Below are 15,999 nucleotides of genomic sequence, written 5' to 3' on the forward strand. Positions count from 1 at the left end.
ATGAGACGTTATACTTAGATTATTCTTGCCAAATTTCTTCTAAAATTCCTCTGAAACAGAAATATGAAAGTCTATTAGTAAAACTTTACAAAATGATGGGAGTTATTTGATTTTTCAATAATAGTTTCCATCGCATATTTACCAACTTTGCTTCAAACTATATTAAACTTATTAAACTAAATAAAGCACATATCCTGTCATATTACGCATAGCGGCCATTTCCTGAAATTAAGAATAATCGGTTACTTAGTTTAGTAATACACATGTTTAAACATATAAGTGTACTTAACTATATGCAAATGTATAAGTGTCTTTGTTGTAACCTATTGCAGTTTATCCATCCATCTATCTATTTAGATAGCTATCGATGTAGATGATTCCTCGCGTGAGTGATTTGTTTTGTATTACTATCGTGTATAGTCACGCCCGATAAAATATAAGGGTATATATTTATGATATTAGTGTACATTGGTAAGATGACGTCGTTGCAGTAAAAGTATGCGATTGCATAGTAATTCCCTTTTAAACATGTGAAAACACGAATTCGTTTCGTCTATGTAAAACGGCTATGAAATTCCTCCTTTTTCCGTAAAACAAAACATTAGCAAACTTTGATCACGCACACTTACACAAAGCCAAGCTGCACGAACGGGCGATATCATTCAGCAAATCGTCGTAAGGGTGTGCATTTGCGCAGACTCATACAAAGGGAGATGGAATGCCTACTAGACACCATCCTCGAGTGATTTCGGTCTCTTTGTACAGGGAGTTTATCAGGACAACTTGACATAGGGATACTTCGCCCTACAAGTTAACCCTGATAAAATATTCCAAATTACATTGAAACGCAAAAATAAAGTTCAAATGATTACACACTGGCTGTAATGATGAATAGTGCACTTTTCTCAAGTAACAGCACTAAGCTAGGTAATCCACAAGACAGGATGAATTCTTGTCCTGAAATAAGTCCACACTGAGATAGACCACAAGAAATATAAACTATAAAATAGTGATGTGCTCAGTTACGGTGATAAAAAATGTACTTTGCCGCTTTACTACCTCGAAATTTGAAAGGTAGCGGAGAATCTTGATTAAATAACCTAATAATTAACCATTTATATAGTTATAAAACTCAAATCGGCTTGCTTGACCGTTGAAACCGTCCATTCAGTTTGCGATTTCGGTTTCGAAAAATCGTCTGTTTATTTTTCATTGCTCCCTGCCTTAAGTCTGATGGTGAAAACCACTGATTCTACTCAGGGCATACACACGGTTCATAATATATTTGTTATCTATACATTAATACCTGTATTCGCTTCGTTATCATCCTGACTTCTCTTAAAATGAAAATGGAATATTCCAAATCGCTCCAACCGTTATAATGCCGAATTACATTAGAATGAAAATAGAATATTCCAAAATGCCCAATAAATAATTGTTTAAGATGGATAAGTTAGTTATCACCAGCCATTGTTTGGTCGGTGCAGATCATAATACTAATAAGTTAGTTATCACAAGACCATTGTTTGGTCGGTCCAGATCACGACAGTAATAATAATACTAATATGTTTATTATCGCTAGCGAGCGAATTCAAATGTTAACCCAAGAAGGGGGTTCTTGTTCTTTGAGAACTTACATTAAAATAAAATACTTATTTCTTTAGCAATCTCTATTCATATGAAGTTTGATATTGTCATATCTTTATATTTTTCTATCTATAGAATACACTCCTAAATTAATAACCGATCATCATGGATTTTGGAACACATTGCTTAAAACTTTGCACAACTGTAAAAGGAAACGTTTTACAAGAGCTTCATCGCTTATCAAGGCACGAAGATTACTAGAGGATAAGCTGATTTGTGAGATAACACCGTAATGTTTAGCAGTAGTGGGCAGAATTTGATGATACAAAACAGCGGCTCAACAAGAACTTGGGATTTAAAACAACCATGTTGTAGTTAACTGAAAGGTAGACCTGCGGTATAGAGTTCCATAGGCAGGCGGTTCTAGAAAATAAAATTTGTTCATGGAAGTTGTGCAAAGTTTTAAGCACGAATAGAATCTAGGGGAAATTGCTCACAGTGGTTGTAGCTAGACGATTGTTTGTTGTGAATGTTTTGCAGTGAGGGGGATAGATTGAAGCGCAATGAAAATAACGATAAGGCAGAGAGAGAGAGAGAGAGAGAGAGAGAGAGAGACTCACGACATATTTTCTATGAGAAAGAGAGTGTACAGAGAAAAAGATTTCAAAAGCAGCAAAGGAAGCTCTTTGTAGCTCTTGCGGCAGCAACACTCTATCGTAAGAGGTATTTTATACTTATACAGATAGCGGATTCTAATTTATTAATAAACAGAGGGCTTGTTATCTAATAGAGGAGGGAGTTTATTTACAAGGTAATAATACTTATCAAGGCTCGAAGGATAATTGAGGATGAGGGTTAATGAATGTTAGGTGGTAGTGTAGTAATTGTTAATAGTGTAAATTGGATTATTTGATTATTTAAGGGAATAGTTCAACAATAACTTGTTTACATTGGACTTAAGCACTACCATACTGTAATTGGGAAGCAGGCAAGCGGAACAACAGGCTAGCAGTTATAGAAACGAAGCTTTGTTTATCGAATCAATATATATATGTATATATATATATATATATATATTGATATATATATATATACATAAATATATATATATATATATGTATATATATATATATATATACATAAATATATATATATATATATATATATATATATGTATATATATATCAATATATATATATGTGTATATAGCTGGTCTGCAGTTTAATTTGTTGCTGCCTATCTTGCTCTTGATTGTTGCTGGATCTCAACATTTTGAGCAAGAGAGACTTAGCTGTCGTACAAAGCTAAGACTCTGTAACATCATATTTGTATAGATACTCCCTCGGGCATTTGGGCTCATAGATTTTAAATGTCTGAGGGTGTGGCACTCGTCTGACAAGACGTTGCAATCATATATATATATATATATATATATATATATATATATATATATATATATATGGAAAAGGAGGTGTATTTTTTGAATTTTTATTTTATATTTTTAGTATTATTATTACATAGTATATGAAATAATTTTGATTATAGGAATATCATAATTTAAGTAAAATGATCCAGTTGTCGATGGATAAACCTTGTATTTTTCATATGACAGAGTGCTTTTTAAATATACCATAGGTGGTGTGAACTGTCAATGAATAATATATTCTCGTTCTTTATCCATTTGGCTAATATAAATTCCCATCTATGAGGGCATAGATTAAAAGCCCTAGTTTTTTTCCGTCATAAAGTTTATGAAAAGGTCTATAAAATTCTTATTCTTTTTTGTGGTGCATAGTGGGTAATTCCTTGAGGGAAAACAATAGAGATTTTGTTCCTCGATTATTTTCAATCCATTTCATAGAATAAACCGGAATCTTTGGGTTTCAATGTTGAGTTGTCTAGGAAGATGATGTCACATTTTCTAGTATATTTGAAATACTCTTTTGGCTGTAAAGCCTCTGTTTGGAAGTTCCTCGTGTCATTCCGATGTAAATTCCTTCTTTCGTTGAATTTGCATTTGATGTAACTTTGGCACCGTCTACTGGATCTGATCGTGTGACTCCCTCCTAGTGCAAACTTCACGTCCTCTGTATATCGGAGTTTTAGGGGTTTGCTGGATTCGTGAATTTGGAGAGGAGTGCAGATTACACAGATGGATAGCGTGAATAATTTGCTTGATGGTATTTCTAATGAAGAATTTGTGACGTTTATTGGATGATTGAGTGTTTTTGTATTAGAGTAAGGAATTGTTTACCTATGCTGTATTTAATACTGGGTGGCTGAATCAAATAATGTTTCTATCCGTATTGGTTCTCCGATGTCTAGTAGGTGTGTATGTGTGTTAGTTTCATGGAGGGCTTCTTTGTAATATGGGGCAACTTGTTGAACAATCACAGAGCTAGATATAAAATTGGGAGAGGCTCTTGCTTATATTGAGCATAATTGTTCAAAAGATTAAGGCGACAAGATAGAGTGCTGATATACCTGATCAGCTACTTGAATTAATTGTATGATCAAATGAAATTGCTAGTTAAATTCAGGATTGCAATTAAGATGTACACGTTTGTCAGATTGTTATCGATCATGATACTGAATGTTAGCTTTTTAATGAAAACTTTCAGCTACTTCCTACATCTGTAGAGTATTTGCTTCCAAAATGTACACCATTTTCACGATAGAATCATGGCATAAAGCCATGATCCGTAAAGCCATTCTCCAGACCAAAACAGAGACAACATCTATCTAAACTAAGAACACCACTCAACAACAAGCTTCGATTCCTAGCAACTTGCTCAATCAACATCAAGGGGCTTATAGAATCGTATATATGCAGTATACCAAATACCATATGCTACATCCAATGGCTTCTACACAATAGCGCAGCACTACCACTTCATATATGCATAAATGCGCACTCAACAACTAACATGTTTTCATTCCAAAATAATATATCAGAAATTCACAGCCCTTTTAAAGACATACGACTAAAAATACTAGCTATCGAAATGGATTTAGAAAGCTCAGAATTAAAGAATCACTATTGATAAAAATCTCTATGGCAAAATAAGAAGTGTGCGGGACTCAATTGTACTTTGTTTTGTATAAATAAATACGACAGACACTATAAATACACATTAGAAATTAAAATCAGTATCAAACAAATACTAACAATATATTTATTATATGTATGTTATGAAAAACAATTCAATCTACAATGAAATTGTCGCCCTAAAAAGACAATATGATTCCATATCTGTTTGATGAAAACCGGTTTTCGTTTTGTGTTGCAGAGCATTTACTGTTTGACCAGTGTACAAATCTCAAGAGCGATAAGAGCTTTGTATCATGGCAGAAAGTGACATCACGTTCAACTAGCTAGATCGAAGATGCGCTGCTGTACAATTCATGTGCTCTACCGATCCAATTATGACAACAGGACCATTGCCAGAACTTTCAAAATGAATCGCCACGAATAACGGTGTCCAGGGTGATGAAAACAAAGTTGATGGCCACGGTTATGGTCTTTGGTGTGGTTTCAAGTGAGTGGCACATCATGCCACCTAACATCTTCGAAGTCGACAATAAAGTGTACCTAATCTGATAAAGTGTAGTGATCTGGTACAATCAGGTGGCCGCTAACGGATCCTGAGTGTCAAGTGTATTTAATAATATCGCCCAACATATCAGTACAATATAACCCCAAATGACTTGAGATTGATTTCATAACATATTCCTTCGTTTTTAACATCACTTTTTTTTCACGTGGGGTTCCATCAATATACGGTTTAACAATACTGTTATATATATATATATATATATATATATATATATATATATATATATATATATATATATATATATACACACACACACACATATATATATATATATATATATATATATATATATATATATATATATATATAACGTCTATTTGTATGTGTCGTACGCCAATAGTGCGTGGAATCGTTAATATTTTTACCCGCTTTGAATTAACATGTCTACATGGATCAGAGTGAACGAATAAATATTAAATTATTCCAATAACTATCATCGCCCAGTTTAATCCCTTCTGTCATATATGTCTCTAACCTTTCAATTAACATTCCTTTATCGAAATAGAACTGCGAGGATAGTTAACTAAAATGGACCTCACCAATTAAACTGTTGACTATTAAAAAAAAACAATAACTCTAAAACATGTGATTCTTTTGACCAATCAGAACATTTAACTTATATAATTTAGCACATTCCCCATACATGTATAAATCAAATATGTGAGATGTTACTGATCTGTTGCAAAAAGTAAATTATTTTAAAGCAAATCAGTATATGTTGAATATCGTGCTCAATAAAATTCATGTAAAATGTTCATTTTCATGTGCAAAGAAAATAAAATATATGTATCATTTGCTTTATTCGGAGTACTGGTGTACTGCAGTACTTACGTGTTATTAACGCAATGCTTCGGTCGATGTAATCACCGCATGGATCCATGGCGTCGTGGATAAAGTACTTGATAAAATGTAGTTGTGAATTAGCACTCTTCTGAATGTTAAAGTGTCAATCCTCATTTTGGTCAACAATAAAATACTATTGCGAAATACTTATACCTAGCCATCGATGACGGAACGAGGTCTCCTTCGAAATATCGTGCAGATTCCCGAATTCTACAGAAAGAACCGACCGAGTGCGAATAACACTTAAGAGGAGAACAGTAGTTCGAATAATGCAATGATATAGATTATCAATCCTCATCACAAAATCCAGAAACATAAACAAAATATGTTGTTTTATATACCTTTTCAATGCGGTGCATATAAACCACTATGCATACTTGTGGTCGTTATCAAGCAATGTAGGCTTTTGCTTGTCTCTGGATAAAATCACTCGATCACCGATGTTTAGTTTTTGATAAAAGTTTATTGAAAGTAAAAGAATAATAACAGAAAACATGTTGCTTTCGTAAAAGTGTGAAGGAGAGAAAGAGTAAGATAGACATAGAGATAGACGGCTAGCTTGTTTCGCTTTACCCGGACGTGCACGATCCTTCACTTAGGACAGAGTTAGAGACACGCCTTTATTGACCTCGCCAACGAAGAGACAAAAAAGGTTTTCTCGAAAATCATGTTCTTTCACGACTTCTGTCTGAGGTCACCTTCTTTGACTATAAAAAAAGCACATTTAAAGCGTTCGTTGTCTGAAGAAATATACTAGCAATAACGGTTTGTAACATCATAGAAGATAATAATAATAATAATAATAATAATAATAATAATAATAATAATAATAATAATTATTATTATTATTATTATTATTTTTATTATTATTATTATTATTATTATTATTATTATTATTATTATTATTATTATTATAAGAATACATAATTATAAGAAGTTAGTTTGTGAATTTCAATTTTTTTTTCATTAAGAAGACAAACATATAAAATAGATGTTAATTATTTTTAAATAACTTATCATGTCTTCGGTATTCGTTTGCGATGAGTGTTGATTATGGGTCGAGATTTATTAAATCTCGTCCCATAATCAACACTCATCGCACTCGTCCCATAATCAACACTCATCGCAAACGAATACCGAAGACATGATAAGTTATTTAAAAATAATTAACATCTATTTTATATGTTTGTCTTCTTAATGAAAAAAAAAAAAATTAAAATATTTAAATAAAATATTTTCACTGAAAATTGATTGAAGATTTAATAAATACATAGCTCCGCCTAGACATAAACTTAATTCATAGGCAGATTAAGTAAATAAAAAGTTTGAAATGAACATTATGTTATGGTGGACTTATGCCCAGACCTTATTGTTAAACACAAATAATTAATTTATCACTAGCAGGGTGACCGACGTTGCCCCGGCCTAAATACGCTTAAATATATTTTCATTTGTACATATTTCCTATTCATTATTATAGAGCAAATTCTAAATTCATTATTATATTGTACCCAATATATAGTTGTGATTTCAAAAGTAAAAAAAAAATGATCTGGTTTCCCTCAGCTAGAATCAAAACCAAAGCAATTATCATTACAGGCTTAGTTACCGTTTCAGATAGCGTCAGACAAATAAGAAATAGTAAAAAATAAAATGATTTTAACGTATAAACTTATATTTGTACAGGCATACAAATAACCCTATTTAATCAACTTACGGCTGCTGAGTTCTATTTTTTCAATTGTGACTAATTAGCAGCTACTTTTACCGGCCGAAATCCCATAAAAGAACGGCCAACAAAAATACAATAATTTGAAACCTTGCATCCCAGGAGAGATACACTTTGACAAATGCACATAAAAAGGCAGATCTATAAATTTGATTTTATGGAAATCGCTCTCAACAAGGCGTGAAGCCACTTGGTGTAACGAGCTAACAAGAACGAAATATCATTATCTCAAAGACAGGAGATGGGACATTAGTCTTAGAAATGACAAGATTGTAGGTAGGGGGAAAACAGTGAGCAGGAAGAGAGTTTCTCAAACTTGCATTTCTTGGAAAGAAGTTATTCGCATGAGAAGCTGTAATATGGTGAGGTATAAAAACAGCGAATTAACAGAGACAACTACACTAACGACACAAACGAAGTTAAACAAATGAAACAGAGAATAGATCAAATATAATAGTGTGTATAAAAAAAGACTGAGACTAGCAACATCACCTCCGTGTGTAACAGGATGCAGAGAAGAAAAAAGAGTGCGGGCCAATCAACGAACAGATACGTTTTTGCATTTTATCAAGATCCCTTCACTGGGACAGAGATTTTCAGTTCAAATATGACAGCAGTATTAAATACGTGGACTAACAGTATATTTGTAAAGATAGATAATAGTCTCAGGTGTGAGTAAATTTACAACCATCTAAATATAAAATAAAAATATATTTGTGTTTTCCTAGTTACACACATACATCCGCATGTATGGATGTATGCATATATGTGTATATCTAATGACTATATATGAACGTATATGAACAAGTATTTAAAATATATATATAATTTTAATTAATTCAATCACAAACGATGCACCAATCACCGATGTAGCGTCATTGTATTTCTGATTTAAAAACATAACGATGTGAGAGTGTTGATATTTCCTAAATGTGTGTCTACTTCAGCGACGTTAAGGGACATTGGCAGAGAGTTGAACAACCTTCATGACTATTTCTGATACACAAAGCATTTACAAACAGACAGACAGATACACTTATATGCGTGTGTATGTGTTTATATCTATATATATATATATATATATATATATATATATGAGTTTGTGTATATTAATATATAAAGTCTATAATGGAAATTGTCTTTTAGTGTGAGATTAGTTAGTTACAAAACTCCACACACACGATATAAGATTTATTGTTGCTCTTAGCGATATTAATAGCTTAGAAACCCTGTATTTTATTTATTTATTTTTCGCTACCTTAGCATTTTTTAAAGAGCTATAAGCTCTCTCTCTATATATGCATATATATATATAATTGTTATTCATACACATATATATATATATTATTCATATATATATATATATATATATATATATATATATATATATATATGAATACGTCGCCCCATATTTTTTATGGGGCGTATTATTATGTATTTTATTAATTTCATTTAATTAATTTATGTATTTTATTAATAAATATTATTAGGTGCATATATATATATATATATATATATATATATAGGTGCATATATATATGAAGAGAGATAGATAGATAGATAGACAGGTATAGTATATGTTTGTATATATATATATATATATATATATATATATATATATATATATATATATATATATGATTGTTGAGCTGGATTAAATCCGACGATATGATAAAAAAATTCTTTCGTAATCTCGTGTCATTTTATTTACTTAATCTATCACCGCTCTATATTTCCAAACACAATTTTTTTAATCTCTACGATATTTTAACTTTTAGACGTAATCCACTACACTAGTTTACTCTAATTTATTTTTTTCTCTCACAAAATGTATGTATATATATATATATATATATATATATATATATATATATATATATATATATATATATATATATATATATATATATATATATATATATATATATGTATAGATGACATCTAATTTACATAAGGAAAACACGTTGCTCTCCCCCATCATTATATATAGCTCCAATCCTCCGACTCTCTCGTCAATGACCATCCCTCTTGAAGAAGCCCGCATAAATCGGGCGAAACGTTGAGTATCCAGGTCCTTTCACCTCCATTTTATTTCATATATATATATATATATATATATATATATATATATATATATATATATATGTATGAGTGTGTGTGTGGAATGTTTAAGTAAAAGATCCGAGACTATTCAAGAAATCAAAAGAAGAACGGTTTATACACAATTTATTTTTTTAACAAGTTAGGTATTATCGAATTCCCAGGATATATTTAAGAACACACACACACACGCACACACACACACACGCACACTACTTCATTTACTCACATAAAATTAATATACGAAAGTATCGATTTATGCGTAAGCTTTAAGTATTTACTTCAAAAGTGCTCAATACGTAGGTAGAGCTAGTTAGTAATTTATATATATATATATTTTTTTTTAATTACTATATATTTATATATATATATATATAAAGTTTTCCTGGCCAACATGCTTAGATATTTATTCAAATAGTTGTTTAACTAGGACAATTATAATTTTAATAGAAATCCAAATCTATATAATGAAACATGACAAGATTGAAATTATATTAGAATACATATGAATAAATAGGAAAATGTAACCATATCTAATTGTTACATATCGGCAACTTTCGAATCCCACTGACTGAAAAGTTTACGTGACCCGAGACCGTCATACTCAGGTCACCTCTTGGCATTTGCAGATAGTTAAAAAATCTTCTTGGATATCTCACACACTAACGTTACAGTAATCGTAGTCTTTCCGTCCAATTTGAACAAAAATACAAGTGAATAAATCTGCATATATACAAGGTGACCTCCCCCCCCCCAAAAAAAAACCAAAAAACAAAAGCAAAATGGAGGCCATCTAGAACATATACTGTAGAACGGAGAAATAATGGCCAAACACTCTAGTGTTTGATGTGATGTTTTGAATATAATAAACTAGTTATGACCAAAATGTCATTTCATTCGGACAAAACACTAAGAAACGAGGCCTAATTAGATTTGGGGCCCTTTTTTGGGGTCACGCTCTATGTGTGTATGTGTGTATGTGTGTATGAAAGTATATATGACATTAAACTATACAGAAGTCCAGCATTTAAAATTAGTAAGGCATCATTATATTATATATATATATATATATATATATATATATATATATATATATATATATATATATTGAAATCGTATATATATATATTATATATATATATATATAATGTATTGTGGCAGTTTTTGAAATTTAATCAAACATTGTTCAAATTAAAACAAATCGCTACTTAGTTATTTGTTATTTTCTCAATATTTCTAATCTATATTTTAACGTCTGAATTTATTTTATTTGCGTCAATTATATGATATCTATGTTATTTTATGTACATCGCATATACATAAAAAAAAACAAAAAAATCTCACAGACTATGGATAGCGGTGCCTGCGAGTGAAATTTTTGTGGCAGGAGGTGCACAATCTCCAACCACACCTTTGTCAAGTCGACATTGTTAAATACAAGTAGCAAGTGAAGTGTATGTACAGACTGGACTGTATACAAATGCCGAGATAAGCGGAGAGCACATACAGCGCATAGAACTTCCAAATTGCCATCCATCTGGTACTAACTAGGCTCAACGTTGCTTAACGTCGGTTATCTGACGAGAACCAGTGTGTTAACGCGATCATGCGCTATATATATATATATATATATATATATATATATATATATATATATATTTATATATATTGTGTGTGTGTGTGTAATTTATATGTTAATTGTTTTTGAGATACTTTAGAACAAACTATATTATTCAAACGAAAGCGTAAATTTATCTTAACTATAGTTGGGATTAATTTTTCACCCAATTATAAGATAGCCCTCTCCAGAGGAGAATATATATATATATATATATATATATATATATATATATATATATATATATATATATATATATATATATATATACATTTTTAAATTTTAATTATCCAAGGATGCGGGTTATACGAACCATCGTCGTGGCAAAATCTGATTCGAAAATAAGACCCCCGAGTCGAGTGTCTGAAGCTCTACCCCTAAGCTAACTCACACAACATGGGTAAATTTATTTCCGCGAATACAAAATTTTGAACATTAAAATCAAGAGAAAATCAAATTCAATTCTAATATATTTAAATTCCGAAATAAGAAATCATATCTCATACTATGGCAATATAAACCTTTCAGATACTTTAAAGAAACTATAATTAAGGGAATGTTTATTAATTAATCGTTATACCTATTTTTTTTTAATTTCTCAAACATTGGATGTATCTTAAATTTTATGAAGAGTTTTCGCTATTTCTTTTGAGACCATTTACTTTTAACAAACATTTGGACTTATGAAGTATAGCAGCTGGGTTCGAAAATCCATAATGATCGATTAATTAATTTAGAAGTGACTCTTACATAGAGATACAACACCGGACAAAGAAATGCGTGTGTGCTTATCGGCGTGAGATGTTCATATCTGATAAGTGTGCGTGTAAATCATAAATGTAATCATTTAGCCGCAGTTTAGGGTGTATATATGTGTGTGTATGCGTATGTAAGCGTGTGTATGCGTGTGTATGTGTGTGCACGTGTGTGTAACTCGTGTGTATGCGTGTCACTGTCTATCAATATTTCATAATTTCATTTAATATGAAAAACGTATTAACCTTTTACAGACAATTAGTTTGTTTTTATTAATAATTCTTTATTGGTGGATAAAAAGCAATACAGAAAATAAACACGTCAACGAAACTGTCGCATCTATAATCCGTACACCATATGTAAGTCTGGAAATGTGCGAAAGTTATATATATATATATATATATATATATATATATATATATATATATATGTGTGTGTGTGTGTGTGTGTGTGTGTGTGTGTGTGTGTGTGTGTATTAATTTTTTTTTTTTTTTTTATTACATTTTCACCCCAAACAAGGCACATTGCCACTTTGGTGTCGGGGGCTGCTATCAAGGGAAACATCTACTGGGGTACTATGTAGGGATTAGGGCAGCGAGATGTTGGTTCACGTTGCACTTGAACTTATGCATGTCAGTACAGTTGGGGAAGCAGTGACCTGGAATGGAATTCCAAAGTCTAGCAGTTCTGGGGAAGAAACTACTGGAGTAGAAAGATCTTTGACATCTAGGGATCTCTGTGGGGGTGGGATTTTGCAGCTTGTCGGGTCTGTCGAGGGTGTTCACGTCGTGGGGGCACAAGTGCTTGCAGTTCTTCAGAGCATTCACCATTATAATACTTGTAGAACAGGCAGAGGGATGCAACGGTTCGACGATGGGACAGAGGCTGAAGTTTAGATGCCAGTTTAGGGCCTATCAGATTTGCGACTCTCTTTTGAACCCTGTCAAGTAGCGAGAGACTAGTAGCCGATGCACCGGCCCAAATATGACAGCAATACTCCATACATGGGCGAATAGTGGCCTTATAGAGGTACAGGATACTTTCGGGTGTTAAGTTCAAGTATAATGTTAGCATAAACTAAAAACACATATTCATTCAAAGTGCTTAACACGTGTGCAGCTCTTATATAAAAATAGGTACTTGTACAGTTTAATCAAGACATTAAAAAATGAAAATATTGAAAAACAAAAAGGTTATATTGCACGTATCCGTTATGGAACGAAGTTCTCAGAAAAAAAATCTCTTAATTTCATCAAGTAGTTTTTATTTTTACAGCGAAAAAACAACTTGTTATAATACCGAGCAAAAGGTTCGATTTTTAGGAAGAAAAGCTAGTATTAAAGATGGGGAGAGAGTGTTGGCGCTTTAACTGGAGTTATCTCCCCGTGTTTAACAAATTCCATAATGGCTGACTTCAACGCGCCCTCATAACAACGTGTTTTTCCACTGTAAAAAACAAAAAACAAAAAATACTCGATCAAATTAAATGAAATTTTTTTCGGATATCTTCAGTCCAAAACAGATACGTACAATATAAACTTTTTTCGATATTTTTATTTTTTTAATGTCTTGATAAAACTGTACAAGTATCAAACAATATAAATAAAATCACATAAATAGAATTACTCCTTTGAATATTTCTATAATTTTATCTCTATATATACATATATACATAGGTTTTATAAATAAAACACACACACATACACACACGTATATATATTATGGTATCAAGCATTAAGATTTTATTTATATAATATATATTTATTTTATTTATATAATACATAATATTATATTTATATATATATATGTGTGTGTGTGTGTGTGTGTATATAAACATGTGGTGTGTATGTAATTTAAGGTACAAACTTCAATATATATGTATGTAAATATATCTGTATAAATTATATATATATACATATGTGTGTGTGTGTGTGTGTATGCGTGTATTATATATATATGTGTGTGTGTTAATCTTTATGTGAACTAATTTTCAAATCGATAGAATTCTTCGTCCCTACAGAAATCATCCAAATAAAATTACAATTTCTGTACGTATTCTTTCCTATATTTGTCATATGTGTTAAGAATTGTTATATTTTATACATCAAAAGTAGACCGCCAGGTGTTGCCAGTTGTAAAATTCGCCTAACATATTTTAATTCACGCAGATTACGTCTTTATTATTATCGAAACAAATTCTCCACAGATTATTGAATTGAACTTAATATACAGTGGTGAGATAAAAACATGTAAAAGATAAAAAAAATATATACATGACTTGCGTTCTACCAGCTAGAATAGAAATCCGGCCATCACGGTGTTGGTCACTGCTCGCCTTACATTCATTAGTATTTATCCTTGAGTCGTATTTGGGCTTCGATAAATGGTAACCCTTAGTAAAAAAACAACAACAAATAGTAATTATATTTCGATAGCATATATGTATATGTATAATATATGTATACATACACCTATAATTTTTTTGTGGATTGATATTCATATTAAAAATCATTTTTTTTTCTATTTATTTAAAATTAAATACACCTTTCATATATATTTAGATCGTGGAATTGCATTCATCTGCAAAAGATCTAGCTAATTGGCATATTCTTTTAAACATTCATTTTAATTAATTCCCTATTAGTTTTTTCAGTTTTCTTATGGGATAATGATCTTTAGTTAACTATTACATGTAATTATATTCATGCAGATATTCTACATGATTTATACTTACGTAATATTGCGTAAAAAGGTTATAGTAAACACAAAGCTCTTTCCATGTACGTTTATGTATGCGTAAACATACAAAAACATAATATATAGGGTATATATGTAGGGTATATGTGTATATATGTATACCTATATATATATATATATATATATATATATATATATATATATATATATATATATATATATATATATATATAGGTATACAGACAAAAATATAATATATAGGGTTTTCGAACCCATGCGTAACTTTATATTTGGATTTTATCCGGGTAAAAAAGTGCAAAAGTGTGAAAATTTAAGAAATGGATTTTGCCACGTGAAGGTCGTACGACGGCATTACGAATATGCATGCGAACGTTCTAGCTACTAGTTCATGTTTGAATTTTTAGCCTTGTAGCAAACATGGCTTCATAGCTCAGGCATTAACGTAAAAGTAAAAATTAAATCGTTACCTAAACGTTTTGGTTTCTATTCTCGATGGTGGCGCACAAGTCATTTTTTTAAAAACTTTTTAAATCATTACCATATATTTCGTCCAATATACTAAACTATACAGGGTGACCCCCCAAAAATGGGCCCAACTCTAATTAGACCCCGTTTTTTAGTTTTTTGTTCGAATGAAATGAAACTTTGGTCATAACTAGTTTATTATTTCAAAACATCACATCAAAACACTAGGGTCTTTGGCCTTTTTTTCTCCGTTCTACAGCATATGTTCTAGATAGCCTCCAGTTAGCTTTTGTTTTTTGGGGTCACCCTGTATTATATTGGGTCCAATATATAATAATGATATTAAAAGTTTAAAATAAATACGAAATCTGAATGATTCAAATTATCATATTATAGTGAATTTTTCGACCGGGCAATGCCGGGCGGCTTGCTAGTATATATATATATATATATATATATATATATATATATATATATATATATATATATATATATATATATATATATATACTAGCATTGCCCGGTGTAAAAATTCACTATAATATATATATATATATATATATATA

This window comes from Euprymna scolopes, chromosome 7, assembly GCF_053919585.1.
Source record: "Euprymna scolopes isolate OS-2025 chromosome 7, ASM5391958v1, whole genome shotgun sequence".
In the NCBI taxonomy this organism is placed as follows: Eukaryota; Metazoa; Mollusca; class Cephalopoda; order Sepiida; family Sepiolidae; genus Euprymna; species Euprymna scolopes.